Source organism: Thamnophis elegans, chromosome 10 (assembly GCF_009769535.1).
Source record: "Thamnophis elegans isolate rThaEle1 chromosome 10, rThaEle1.pri, whole genome shotgun sequence".
Classification (NCBI taxonomy): domain Eukaryota; kingdom Metazoa; phylum Chordata; class Lepidosauria; order Squamata; family Colubridae; genus Thamnophis; species Thamnophis elegans.
The window spans coordinates 33,494,318-33,509,524 of NC_045550.1; the positions used below are offsets into that span (position 1 = coordinate 33,494,318).

The window sequence follows — 15,207 nt, forward strand, 5'->3', positions numbered from 1 at the left end:
AATCAGCATACAGTCCAGTTGCTAGGTGACCTCAGTCTCTACCTTTTGAAAACCTGCACCAATGTCCTTGATTCCTAGGGAAAATAATTTTATTTTGGCTACAATACCCTAGCTATCTCCACGTCCCCTGCCCCTTCTCTCCAGGCTGCGTCAGCCCTAAAACAGTGAGAAGATAAACCTCCCTGGAGAAAACTACAAAAAAGAAAATGGCCACACTTCAGTCAATTTCAGGGTTGACAAAGGGTAAACAGGGTAAATAAGAGATGAAATACAGTGCCGCTTTGGAAATGACAACATGTGAAACAATTATTAATGTTTGATGTCAATCATTTATATAGCGGTTACCAGTGGTGGGATTCAATTTTTTTTACTACCGGTTCTGTGGACGTGGCTTGGTGGGCATGGCTGGCTTGGTGGGCGTGGCTTGGTGGGTGTGGCAGGGGAAGGATACTGTAAAATCTTCATTCCCTCCCCACTCCAGGGGAAAGTTACTGCAAAATCCCCATTTCCTCCCGATCAGCTGGGACTCAGGAGGCAGAGAATAGATGGGGGCGGGGCCATTCAGAGGTGGTATTTACCAGTTCTCCGAACCCACTCAAACTTTTTGCTACTGGTTCTTCAGAACTGGTCAGAACCTGCTGAATACCACCTCTGGTGGTTACCATTCAAAGATATCTATTCCTGAATGCATGTATATCAAAGAGTTTATACACAATAGAAAATCAGAAATTAGAAATGAAGAGCAAATACACCTCATGCTCCTCCTGTACTGACAGGAATGCACTTAAACAAAATTATGCCATGAAAATGGTATCTTTTCCAACCCTACCCTAAGATAACTTAGTTTCAAAGAAGTCAATACAGATGATGTGATTTTAGAGCCATTGCACAATCCGCCTAAGCTTTTAGAGGAAAACTGTCACAGCATAAACTTAAGCATATGTTTTGTTTTGGCTTGTCTGGTTCCTAAGCAGCCTTTCAAATGGGAACAAGGCCATCAGAACCCATACACATTCCTCCTAGCCTCTTCCTTTCAGCACTGGGAGCCTGAGGGCTTGCATTCTTGGAGACATGATGAATCTGCTTTGGTCTGTAAATCACTGGGCAAACTGAGGAGCTGGAGAAAATATTGTCAGTGATATTTCAGTGTTTCTCAACCTCAGGAACTTTAAGACCAGTGAACTTCAACTCTCAGAATTCCCTAGCCAGCCATGTAGACACATCTTAAAGCTGCCATGGTTGAAAAATACAGGTTTAGACAGATAAGCATAAGAGGTCATAGCTAATGCCTGCTAAAATCTTTTCTCAAGAACACACCATGCTCCAGGATATATGGCTATCCATCTCTATAGCTCTATGACTTCTTTATGGCTTGGCCAGAGAGACTTCTCTAGGTACTTTTTCTAGAACTGTAGGCCACCCTGGGAAAGCATAAGATTTGTTCTGAGTCACAGGAGTCATAATACGATCCCAATGGCCCACAGCATGCTGCGGAATTTCCTTCAAAAACTTCCTTCACTATCTTTAAAAAAACTTTTTTTGAATTAATATTTTTATTTAAAAAATACATATGTTGCTGAAAGACTTCCCAGGCTTCCCTAGAAGTAAATCAATTATAAAAAGGTATATGATGGGGACCCAATAGTTTGTTGGAAGAAAGCCGATTCTTCCCCCCTCTCCCTTCAGTCTCATGAACAGATGTAAACAAAGTGGTAGAGAGCATCCTAAGGGACTAAAATGCAGGCAGGGAGCAATTTCATCAATTCTGGTATACAAATGGTGGTGATTAAGTCTTTCCTACAAAAAACAGTCATTTTCTGCACAGGCAAATTCTATCAATAATGGAAGCAATTTCAAATTTTAAGTTATCATTGTATTCATTGGCTCAGGCATATTATTTATCTCTGCTATGTACTGTTTTGTATTCTAGTTTTCCCCAATGTATCTGAGAAAATGAGTTTTAACATGTGGAGGATTATGGCTTTTAAGAAAACATGCTAGTTTGAAAAGATTTTACTAGACTCCTAATTTTCCCCATTCCTAAAATGAATCAGAATCCTCTACCTCACAAGAAACATTGGAAATAAATATTATTTTAATGACTTATAATGATAATAAAATGGGGGGGGGGGGGCTTCCTGGACGGGACCTTGCTGATGGTGGCAGCTTAATAGAGCTGCTCCCGAGTTCCTGGTCGCATTATCTGCCTAGACATCTGACAGATACCTCATCCTTCAGGCAAGAAGGGGAGGAGAGAGATCCAGCTGGATCCAGGGGGAAAGTACCGTATTTTCCAGATTATAAGACGTACCAGACTGTAAGGCGCACCTACATTTACAGGAGGAAAACAAGAAAAAAAAGTTTTTAGTGTCCATGTGTTACATTTTTGCCATCCCTGGCCCCCAGAAGCACTCGGCAAAAAGGACTGTTTTTGCCAAAACCGGAGCCGTTTTTGGGCTCCCAAGCCCTCTGCACATCATGTTTTTGCCCTCCGAATAACTTTGCAGGCCAAAAACATGCAGACCATTACAGAGTGCTTCTGGGAGCAAGGGAAGGTAAAAACGGGATGAACAGAGGATTCGGGAGGCCAAAAACGCCTGTATTTGGTCTATAAGATGCACCTAAATTTTCATCACTTTTAGGGGGGGAGGTGTGGCCATCAAAATACCATTTCCCCATTTCAAACATACTATCAAAAATGTATCAGTGTTCCTTATGGTAATAGGTGAAGATAATTCCAAAAAAATGTAAGAATGGAATATATAGGCATTTCCAAACATAATTGCAAAACTGATCTTGAAAAAGAGACAACAGCCTTGAAATCTCACCGTCAACAGATGGAAGTGGCAGAGGTGTCTATTTCCAATCTAAATCTCTTTTTCCTCATCTGCCCCTTATTTTTGGAACAAAGAAATACAGAGGAATGTTTTGTTTTAGTATTAACTAGCTGGTTGCAGGATTTCACTTACAACTAACTTTATTTTAAAGTAACCAAACAATAGGATTATGTCCAGGGTATACCAAACCGGGCATCTTATGTATTGACTTTGTGGGCATGACTTCCAAATATTTGTTTAGTTATTTTAGACACTGCTACTCCATGGTTTTCATGGCAATTCTAAATCTAAAATGCAGCACCAAAAATAAAGATGGTAAATAAAACAACCTGGCTATTAAAAAGAGAAGTATATGCATCAATTATTAAACATTGAAAAAATGAGAGGTGTCAAAAATATAACAACCGCTAGATGAGCTTTAAATAAAGTTTCTTTCATCTGTAAATTGCCCAATTGAGAAACAAAACAAAAATTGTATAATAAACAGCAAAAGCAGTTAGGCTTATATACTTAAAACTTATATACTGCTTCCTAGTGCTTTACAACACCCTCTGAGCAGTTTTAAAAAATAGCATATTGCCCCCAATAATCTGAGTCCTCATTTTATTGACTTTGGAAGGATGCAAGGCTAGTCAACCTCGAGTCTTGTCAGGATCGAACTACAGACTATGGGCAGAGTTAGCCTGCAATACTGCATTCTAGCCACTGGGCCACAACTGGTCTGTTCTATTGTCCTATAGAACATATGCCCGCCACTTGTGCAAGTGTGTGTGTGTGCATGTGTTCGGCTACTACTCACAAACTTGGGTATCCATGCACAGACATGCATGCTTGCCTACCATTTATGCAGTCCAGTTGCAAATAGCCCAGAGCTCACTATTGGGCCGCAGCCCAGAAGTTGGGGACCCCTGGTTTAAGGCACCAAGCTAGAAAGCAGGAGACTGAATTCCCATCTTAGCCACAAAAGCCAGTTGGGTGACCTTGGTCCCATCAGATTTTCAACCCAACTCAGCTCACAGGTGTGTTGTTGTGGGGAAAATAGGAGAAGGAAGACATGTTGGAGATGTTTGCCGCCTTGAGTTAGTCATAAAATAATAAAAGGTGGGATACAAATTAAACAAATAAATAAAAATAGGTAACATGTCCAATGAAAGCTGGTCACAGTTACTGGCTCAGCAATTAATGAACAGATTTATCTTTAAAATATAAATTGTAAAGTGGCCTACATAATAAAACAATTCATTTATATTATTAAATATTTCTTCCAAATCATTTAGGAGGGTGTAAATGTAGCATTGGGCATTAAAGCATTGCAATCTGAAAATAAGCCAAAATGTCACACATTTTCCTTTGCAATATTCACTGCAGTTTTGTTTTGATAACTTGACTTCATTTTTTTTTTATTTCTAACTTTGATGTAGTGGTACTCTAATGTGGAAAAACTGGGTAACAGTTGGTGATGCTACTGATGGTAGTGTGTGCTTTTTCAGCACATAATCTACCAGACTGGTAGCAGCTTTTGCCCTGGGATCACAGCCAGGATTTCACAATGATTAACAGTCAATGATCCGAGGGGCAGGGCAGCTATTTCCATCTCCAAGTCCACAGCTGACTAAGCAAAAAGGCTATGCTGATTGGAATGAAAATTTCTGAGAGGAATATAATGAAAGGATTAACAAGAAAGAATCACAGGTATAGGAGGGGAAATAGCTGTCCTAACCACAGATTTCCTCTGCATGTATAACATTTTGCTCATTCGGCTTGCATTTAGGGCAGGAAGTCAGACAAAAAGCAGCTGAAAAATTCATTGGCAAGTGGGCCACATTTTCCTCTCCCAAATAAGACAATTTGACATAAGAAATGCCAGAGGGGTTTATTTCAGAAATAGCTGTAACCAAACCTAATTTATTTTTGCAAAAATCTAAGACATGAGATACCGATGCTGATTATCAGAGTTGGATTTTATTCATAAATCATTATTGAGCCAACTGATACTCAACAAGCATACACTAGCAATTTTTTTTTAAAAAAATAGTTGAATACTAATTTTTCCACGGAACTGCTCCATTTAGAGTTAGTAACATTAACTATGGCTTCCTTTGGCAGAGAGAAATTACCTAAGCAATTAGAGCATGAGCATGTTTAAGTTTAGAATTGTTGCATCTACAAATAAACACAATAAAGGTGGGTCTTGCAAACCCACAACTGTCTCCTCAACCCACTGCACAGGTTCAAAAAATAGGGACTGGGAATAAGAATTCTATGGGATTAATAAAAAAAAAAGAGAAGCAAGAAACCAGAGAAGCCATGTGCTCTGAGAAACCAGCTGGAGCTTCTGATTTCATGGGATATAAACGAAAAAGGTGCTTGATTGTCCCCTGTGGGTATTGCTTGTGACTGAGCAAATAGAGGCTGCTTCAGGAAATAAGAGGCAGTCTATCTCCAGTAGCAAACTTACTGAGCATGCTAAAAGGAATCCAAGAGCAATAAAAGATTAAAAAATAACCACCTCTTAAGCTTAATACAGAGGAAATGATTTGCTGTCTATAACATAAGCCATAAAAAAACAGTTCTGATCAATAAATGAGTTTGATTTACATTAGCTTTGTACAATTGGACAAAATCCAGCTACCAAAGGCATGCTTGCTCTTAAAATCTGTGAATTAGAAACTGAGGTTTGAAAAGGAAGAAAGCCTAATATAATAGATCAAAGTCTGACATCAAATATTTTGTTTTGCCCACTAAGTCCATCTGGAGCTATCTAACTCATTTCTAACTCGTGCAGGGCTCAGGGATCATCCTCTTGGGTGCACTTAACTTCCATTAAATCTCTTGAAAATGTTGACAAAAGAAGACAAGTACGTTCAGTGTTGGCTTAATCTTTTGTTGAACAGTCATCAAGGTATTGATAATGTACACCAAGGATTGTCTGACAGTCATACATGGGAAGGAAAGTATCTTGCAACATGCTATATCCAGCATGTGGCCACACATACACAAATTAAATACCCATTGTTTCCCACTGTCAAAAAACATGTAAAAAAATTTAAAACCTAAGCCTCATATTGCTAAATATTAGCAAAAATCCGCTTTGAAAATGCAGGTACAAAAATGGATCTGAATATATAAATATAGAAAAACTAGGGAATCCTTTCTTTAGCAGATCAAAGCCATTTGACAAACTGAATTGTGCAAATCAAAGATTTTCAAGCTTGGCTAGCTATGCTCAGCATCTAAAGTATATGCTCACTGCTGGCCATGACCTTACTACCAGAAGCAAATTCTTATCTGTGATATCACACTGATTTGCAGAGGCACCGTGAATACCTCCAAAAGGGTTGTGTAAATGAAGCAAAAGAGAGAGGGGGGGGGGAGGGAGGGAGGGATCCCTGCTGTGTGAAATTCAAGCAATAATTTCCGGACAGATAGTTGTGTTAGCCCTTCACAGTAAATGCATCAAATTCTTTTACTGCATCTTGAAGAAGTTCATGATTATATTTTTGTATGTTATTAAAAATTGACTACTTCGTCAGACGTGCAGATACAGTTGTTCTCTTCAAAACTGTGGGAGCAGCAAGAACATATACTAGGTTCCTAATATAGTTGTCATCTTCTAAATCAATAATGGTGATGTCATAGGTAGACGTTCCTAGGCACTTTCAAAGCTACAGATCTCCAAAGAACCTCTGTACTCCTTAAAAAAATTTCTTGCTGCTGCATCCTTAGTCACTATTTGTTTGCTTGCTTTCTTTAGGAAACCAAACAGTAACAGCACTGAAGACTGAGCAGAAATCTTCATTCCTCTTGGATTCTGCACAGATTTGAGCCAGAAAGAAAGACAAAAGAACAGCTAGTGAGGAATGAATGCATTCCAATAAATGGGCACAGGTCCTTTGCTTCACTTATAGTTACTTCGGTTTCTGTGCGCGCGCTCACACACACATACAAAGACAATCTGGGCAGTTGTCAGAGCAAGCACGTTGAACTTTTCAGAGGACAAGGCTGTCTCAGTGTTCATAGAGGAATATGTTGTTCGCGGTAACCTGCTTTACCAAGTTGCCTTTTGAACATCTTACCGACCTAATACCAAAATACCTTGTCATAAGGTATTTCTTAAACAAAAAATGGGTAGCAAAGCAATTTAGTAATTATTGCTAAATTGACCCAGTTTATGGCCAAATGAGACTCATCTTCTGAGTGTAGCACATTTTTTGAGGAAACTTATTAGGTTAGGTCATAATAGTGCCATTATTTGGATTTGTGCAACTTTTCTCATCCTGGACTTCAAGTGCAGAGACCATGAATATATTTTTGTGGAGTTAAATCATAAAGCTATTTTGTATAAGCATAGATTAAAACTCCAATTCTCATCAAGAAGCACAAATGATCTTCAAAATTTACAGTGTTTGTGTTCCGTTATAAGATTGCAGATGACAAAACCATTAACAAGGTTATCAAGTTTATAACTTTGGATGAAGCTTTGATGCCTATAGTCATATTCTTCCTCTCACAAGCACTTCTCTTTTCTTAGTAATCATCTCTGGAATGTAGCTATATTTGTTGTGCTTTCCTTTTGCTCAGACATGGTGGACCTCACAGGGAAAGCTTATTTACAAGTTTTATTTCAAGCAACGTAGTTGATACTGAGTCTTTATTGATTAGCCCTTGGGCCACATCAAAGTGTAAAGTTCCAGAAACAAATTATTACTAAAATTTGATAAAGAATTTCAAATAGAATTGGAATAAAATATGATTTAAAATGGAATTGGAATAAAATACAGTCTAAAATGGAATTGGAATAGAATACAATAATTTAAGATAAAATATGATTAAATTATATTTTGGTGTCACCCCTGCAATCTACCCAATCAGTCCCACATATGCAGATCTCAACCGAACCATTTTGTTTAAGTACTGTGCTGTGTTAAATATTATTTTCTGGTTCTGGCTGCACATAAGATAAGTTGTTTTGATATAGCAATAGCAGTTAGACTTATATACCGCTTCATAGGGCTTTCAGCCCTCTCTAAGCGGTTTACAGAGTCAGCATATCACCCCCACAGTCTGGGTCCTCATTTCACCCACCTCGGAAGGATGGAAGGCTGAGTCAACCTTGAGCCGGTGAGATTAGAACCGCTGAACTGCAGATAGCAGTCAGCTGAAGTGGCCTGCAGTACTGCACCCTAACCACTGCGCCACCTCGGCTCTATGGGAATCCCAATGGGTCATTCGTTTGGTATATAGACCAAGGTAGCCATCTCTCACCCCCTTATACAAACAACAATCAAATAGGATGTGTGGCAGGTCTTCTGCCGCTCCGCAAATGCAGAGACGCTCATTGTAGGTATAGAAAAGCAACTTAGTTAGTGATAGAGGGAATCACTTATTTGCACTATGTGGCCTCCAAAGGCTTGTCTATTCTTCAGGGCTCTTTCACATCTTCTTAATTTCTTCTCAATTGCTCCAGTGAATGTCTGTAATGCCCAAGTCCATTTGTGGCTCAATCTAATTGCTACAAGCAAGCAGCAAGCAATACCAGCATCCAATGGTGTCAAAGCCCCTGAACTGAGACTAGAAAAGTCACGTAGAAATCCTCACAATTGAATGAGAAAGAGGAGCAAATGTAAGTATAAGAAGATCTGTCTTTGACCTTTAAAAGATATTCTGAAAATGCTATAAGTATTAAAACCTGATTACCATTTTGTTTGTTCATAAAGTAACAAAACAAGTAAAAATTATGTATATGAAACTTTATTCATATACCCAGATCTTGTCTCTACTTCTGAATCATAGATACGTGAAACTGTTGATAATGAAGATCAACCATCCCTGAAATGAAGGTTGGATATCTTGGAACTCATTCAGTACAATCAGTGGGAATTACCTGGAAACATGATAGTGTGTATGTTTTTGTATATAGTACAAAATATTCCAGTAGCAGAATAATAAAAATAAGTTTAATCATCCTTCAAATAGAAAAAATTTCTCTGTTGTGCTATTCTTGATTTCTTGAGAGTTTTATAACCTATTCCACATAACTTTATATCCATCAGAGAGGGTAGAAATGTTCTCTTACAATTATGAAATGATTAAAATATACAACCATTAAATTGGCATAGGACAAAATCTCTATAGTCTTCTATTAAATTATGGAATCTTGCACAATATTTCAAATACAAAAATGCATCTCTTGATGAAAAAGATATTTTAGGAAGCAACCATTTCAAAACTTAATGAAAGTCTGTCTAGCCTCAAAATACTGGAATATTTAGCTGGTCTGCATGGAAAGGAATTGATACATGACTTGAAAATTTTGCCAACCTGGGGCATTTTGTAAAACTAGTGTGAGAATTCTATAAGATCCTATATATAACTTTGACAAAGAGCTTGCACAATCATTTTGTGGTTAATTATGGTAATCTGTTCTAGTTCTGACAGAGAAATACTTATTGAAATATGTGTGCCAAAAGTCAAATGAATAATGAGAAGCAGACCACAAAATAAAACACCATCAAACAGGGGAAAAAATGCACAAGTGGTAGCATGATCAAATTTTGGTAAAATCATGTGGGGAGTAATTATAGTGTCTCCATTCGTAATTCCATGTAGTTATAGTTACTCAAGGTTTTCATTTAAGTATATTGTTTTTAAGAATATGTTATAGTTCAGTTACAAAATTAAAATTAGCCTTCCATGAAACTTACCAAGATCATTCTGATGCAAGTTGAGACTGTTTTAATTTTATTGGTGATGCACCCATTTTTGTTAAATGCATTGCTTAACTAAATATAGATACTGGCGTGCCACATGTGAAGACTTCCATGATGCCTGTATTTACAAGTTAACACTGTTCCACAAGACATTAGTAGAAATTAGGTAACATATGCCCACATATAGCTTTTCAACTTTGTCCTTCTAGTTTGTTTTTTAAAAGTTAATTTTAATATTTTAAAAGCTACCTGAAAATCTGGCATTCTGCAAAAAAAAATAACCTTTAACATTTTATTTCTAAGAGTGCTTCTGTTCTCCAAACAGATCAAGAATATAAAAGAACAGAAAGAAAAATGATATATTGTTTTATTCCAGCAATTGCTGGAAAATATGGCTAGAAAGCCAGGTAAAGAGTAACTTTGGCAGTTTGTCTTCCAGAAAATAGGCATTTTATCATTGGCCAAGTCTCATACCATGGCATCAAAAGTCTACTGGCAAAAAGGGTTATCTACCCTGTGACATAGTAGAAATTGTTGGGACGAAGTGGTCAAATGAAGTGTATGTTAGTTTTCCAAATTGGCGGAGACTATCATCTCAAAGTGTTGCCATTCCCACTGTGTATGGAATATTAGGTAAGATCTCAGAAATTGAATAAACAAGCAAATATAGAACAAACCAAGGAAGTATCTGAAGATGGATGACATTTTCCTAAAGATTACAATTTTTAGGGTCTTAAAGGCTTCAATTTTTAATATATTAAAATGGATTTTTGTGTTATTGTTTGATTGTGTTTTGAGTTTGGGGTTTTTAGCTTCAGGAGCTGCCTAGAGTCACATATGCAAAGTGGGTAACTATACAACTTCAATCCATCCATCCATCCATCCATCCATCCATCCATCCATCCTTTGTATTAAGCCAAACAATGATGTGACTTCTTCCCAAACAATCTTTTTCAGGGAAGCCCTTTAGAAATGGCATTCATAAAGAATGTTTCCAACCAAGGGCACTATAAATATAAGGAGTACTGGGCTATGGAGACTGGAAAAATTAAACATGATATAACAAATGAAGGAAAAAGAGAAAGAAAAAAAAATCAAAAGAATGAAATAAGAAAATGTTATAGCATTTATTTTTCAATAGAAAAGGACAATAAGGGGACATGGGTATAGACCTATAAATTAGTCTATTAATGTGGTAGAAGTAGACACAGAGGTTTTCAAAACTTTGGGAAATATTTCAGATCTTTGTGAAACCAATGAAACTGGTAAGAAATTCAGAATCGATATCAGAAAGTATTTCTTTTTTCACAATTTACTATTATAACATTTAGTAATGGCTACCCTATAGGATAACTTTTAAAATTTTGATATGTTATAGCTGTAACCATAATGTCTATAAATTATCCAAGGATAATGCAAAGAATAATTTTCTGTAAGCAGACAAGTTAAAAACTGACTGTGGAATGATTATAGACATTTTTGGAAACTGTACGTGGGAATAGACAATGAGAGACACATAGGTGTTCAAAGGAAGCTTTTACAATTTTGGAGATTTCCATTCACAAATTTAACAAAGCTTTTATGTTGCTTAATTCAGACTTCTCATTAAGACTGAAAAGCCAGAATGTGTAGCAATTTTTCATGCCAAATATTTGTATACTTTAATAACTCCCAATGTGAAAATTGAATTTAGATTTTATTTATATCATTTCTATCCTGGGGTTCAGGTGAAAAAAATCCCAAACTAGTTTTGATATGGCTAAAAAAAAGCAGATCCCCCCCCCAAAAAGTATGAAAGGCAAGATATAAAATAAAAAAAGGGGGGAGGATGAAGAGAGAAGCACTTGAAGGCAGGACAAGAAGAAATGAATGGAAACTAATCAACTAATCAAGGACAGAAGCAACCTAGAACAAAGGAGAAATTTCCTGACAGTTAGAACAATTAATCAACTTGCCCCAGAAGTTGTAAATACTCCAACAACTGGAAGTTTTAAAGAAGAGATTAGATAACCATTTGTCTGAAGTGGAGTAGAGTTTCCTGCCTAAGCAGGGGGTTGGACTAGAAGACCTCTAAGATCCCTTCCAGCTCTGTTATTCTGTTATAGAGAAAAGAAAAAAAGTCCAGCATGAGCACAAATTCTGAAAAGATGGAATCAGTTAAGAGACAAAAGGTTCCCATTAATTGGTTTTTAGGCAGGAATGATGGAACAAACTGTATTCCCTTTGGAATGGCTGTTTGCAGAATTTAATCATTCTGATATTCTGCCCTACATTCCAGTTAATAAGCATGAAACATCAAAACATTATCATAGGAACTAGGTCCATTTTGCAGCTTTCAGTTGCTTCAGGTTCCTTCCTTTTTATGATAAGAGAAAGTGTAATTTCCTAGTGTGCTATGCAACCCAGATGGCCTGAAAATCTATTTTCTGTCATAAGTATTTCTTATATATAGATTTATATAGGCCAGAAAGTTTATTTTTTCAATCTTCTTTTCAGTCTATTCTAAAAAGCTGACTTACCTCTACTTCATCCTGCCAAGCCATAATGAGTACACGAAGCGTCCAGATATGTTATTTGTAGAACTGCCCACAACTGAAGCAACTTTGGAAAGTTAGGTTTTAAAGGCATAAATGTTATGTTGGCTAAAATATCTACACGTTGGAATGTAATAATCTGAATTTGTTCTGACTTTTCCTTAACCGAACTTCACAAATAGTAATAACTTCATCACAGAATAAATCAGTTTGAAAATTAGTATGAAAAGTGTTTATAATAACTTTGCTTAAATACCGTGTGTATACCATAGAAATGAACAAATAGCAAGCTGAACAGCTTCAAAGGGAAGAAGTAGCAGGATGTATAAACATCAAAGCAAGAAGTTGTTAAAATCTGATTAACACTGTAAAAATAAAGCAAGAGTTGTATTAATATATTATTACTTACAGTGTAAATGTAGGAGTTGGTTGCCCTTAAAAGTAGCAGTTGTGTGGCTCCTTTGGGGAGGAAAAGAAAACCTACTAGGATCTCAAAAGTACTGAATAATTAAATACCATTTTATGGGGAAGGAGTTTCAAAAGTATATCGAGTTTCCATTCCAGACACCCTTAGAACTGATTTTTCTAAATTCATATTCTCCTATGTTCAGATCTGCTGTTGGGGCAAATGCAAATTGAATGTCCAGATAATAGGTTGTTATTGAAACAAAATTAGTGTATATCCCTGTTATTTTTACTAAGTAGAAACTTTTGATAGTATAATCCAGTGGCGAAATTCAATTTCATTGAATTTCAGTGGTGAAATTCTTATTTCATATGAAACCATGATCCTCATTAGAGATTCACATAGCAGCCCTACATCCAGAAATTACTCATTTGACATTAACGAGGAAGAGGCATTTTTGGCCCATGCTATTTCTCATTCATCATAGCACTTGTCTACCACATGATGGTGCAAAACTATTATGCGTATTTTATTCCTGTACTTAAATGTCATTAAAATGAAGTTTAATTTTGTATAATACCTATATATGTACTACAGTACAATCATAGCACACAAATATTTTGAAATAATCAGTGGGAATAATAAAATTATGAAATGATTTAAGGTGGAACAACTTTTCCATAAAATCAGCCCCGAGATAGACATTTGCAAAAGAAAGAGAGTCACCAAGGATCTCTCACCTAGAGACCGCTAAAACTTAGTATGATCTCTGTTAACTCTAACTCATTATGATATACATACCTACACACATACCCCACATCTGGGCTTGGTGCTCAACTCCTTGCTACAACCCACACTTTACCAACTGACATTGTACATTTAGCTTTACAACAAATTGCTATCCTATTTAGTTACTACTAAAAAGCAGTTAAATTCACATTTCACCTTCAGCATTACTTTTCACCTTAGAAATCACTCACTCTCTGCCCTCAAGAAGTCCTATATCTGTCTTGATAAGATATTTATAAATAACAAAAACTGCACTTTGATCAGCTGTTGCCGTGGGCAGAAAGAAATGTTGAAATTGCAGTCTTCTAAAGTTGTATTTAATGAAGTGAGCAAACAAGAATTTATCTGATCTTCTTTCAGAGATGCCTTTTAAAAACTCTGATCCTTCTCAACATGGTGAGAATTATTTGTTTTAACTTCCATTTAAGATTTACCTAAGAAATTCTTTCCCCACTGGTTTCAAAAGACAATAGATAAGATTCCTTAGTGTTTCAAAGATTCTGTAACTTGGTTATACAATAAAGCTAATTAATTAAAAGTACAACCCTAAAACTTATCTTCTATATCTTTAATTTCCTCCATATCCTTTGTTTATATTTGGACACTGCTTTTAACAGACAAAAACAACAGACAAAAATTATATTACTAAACATGCAGTAAGAAGTTGGAAAGAGTTGGCTCAAGAGACCATTGCTGACTCTAATTTGTCTTTAAAAATCCGTGAATGGAAAACCAAGACAAACTTGTAAAATAATATGGCCAATGATTTAAGTCGTTCAGCAATCATCCTAGAGAGGTGGTAAGTTGCATTAGTGCCTGTGGTTAGTCTGCCTTGCTTCTACACAATCAGGCCATACTGCACCACACATTCTTAGCATTTCAAGGCTTACCAGCTGCAATTAAAATCTCTTCTGAATTTCTGTTCCTGCCCTAACTAAATATAGCTAAAAGAACCTTATGCAACAATTTTGATATATATTTTTTGGCTCCCCCTCTCCAACATGATGCACATACCTGGCTTTATAGCCATAATGATGATTATGGTGTCTATGATTATATAATAATAATGACAAACACTGAAAGAATTTTAGCATAGATATAGTAATGGAATTTGGCCTAGATAAATCTGCTACCGTAGCAATTACCTTAGGGAACAGACAAACAGTAATGGAATTGAAATGATGAATGGCCAAATGATCAGAAACCACCAGGATGCAAATACCTGGGCATTTTACAGTTGGATAGCATCCAGCATGGACAAGCTAAAAATGAAATTAGTAAATACATCCAAAGAGTGAGGAAATTATTAAAGACAAAGGGGGACAGTAGAAACACCAGCCAAGCCATCAATACCTGAACCATACCTGTGATACAATACACTATTGACATTATTAACTGGACACAAGCTGAACTGGACTGTTTGGACCGAAAAAACAAGAAAATTGATGACTATTCAGTATGCATTACTATATTTCCCTGTAGTGATATTGATAGATTATATCTGCTCAGCAGTAATGGAGGCAGAGGTTTACTTCAGGTCAAAGAAACTGTTGAAGAAGAAATGTGTGCACTGGCAGATTATTTAAAAGACAGGCGAGAACAAGCATTGATTCAAGTTAAAAGCTGGAACTTACTAAATGTACAGGAAGCAAAGAGTAAATATCAAAATAATGCTATAAGAACATAAACAGAATGCTGGCAAAAAGCATTACATAATCAATTTCTATAAACAACTGGAGAAAAAGTAGATAAAAATAAAATCTGGCAATGGCTTATAACTAGAACATTAAAAAAAGAAAGTGAAAGCTTGACTTTGCCTGCTCAAGAGCAAGATATTTGAACTAATACAGTCAAGACCAGAACTGAAAAAATCATCAAGTGATTCAATGTGCCTATTGTGCAAAGAAACAGAAGAAACAGTAGATCATGTG

At 36.4% G+C, this 15,207-nt stretch overlaps 1 protein-coding gene across 1 annotated transcript in view; it reads right to left on the reverse strand.

Annotated features, from left to right (window-relative positions):
* Nucleotides 1-15,207, reverse strand: part of GPC1 (glypican 1) — a 194,124-nt gene that overhangs the window by 82,122 nt on the left and 96,795 nt on the right. The window lies entirely within an intron of this gene.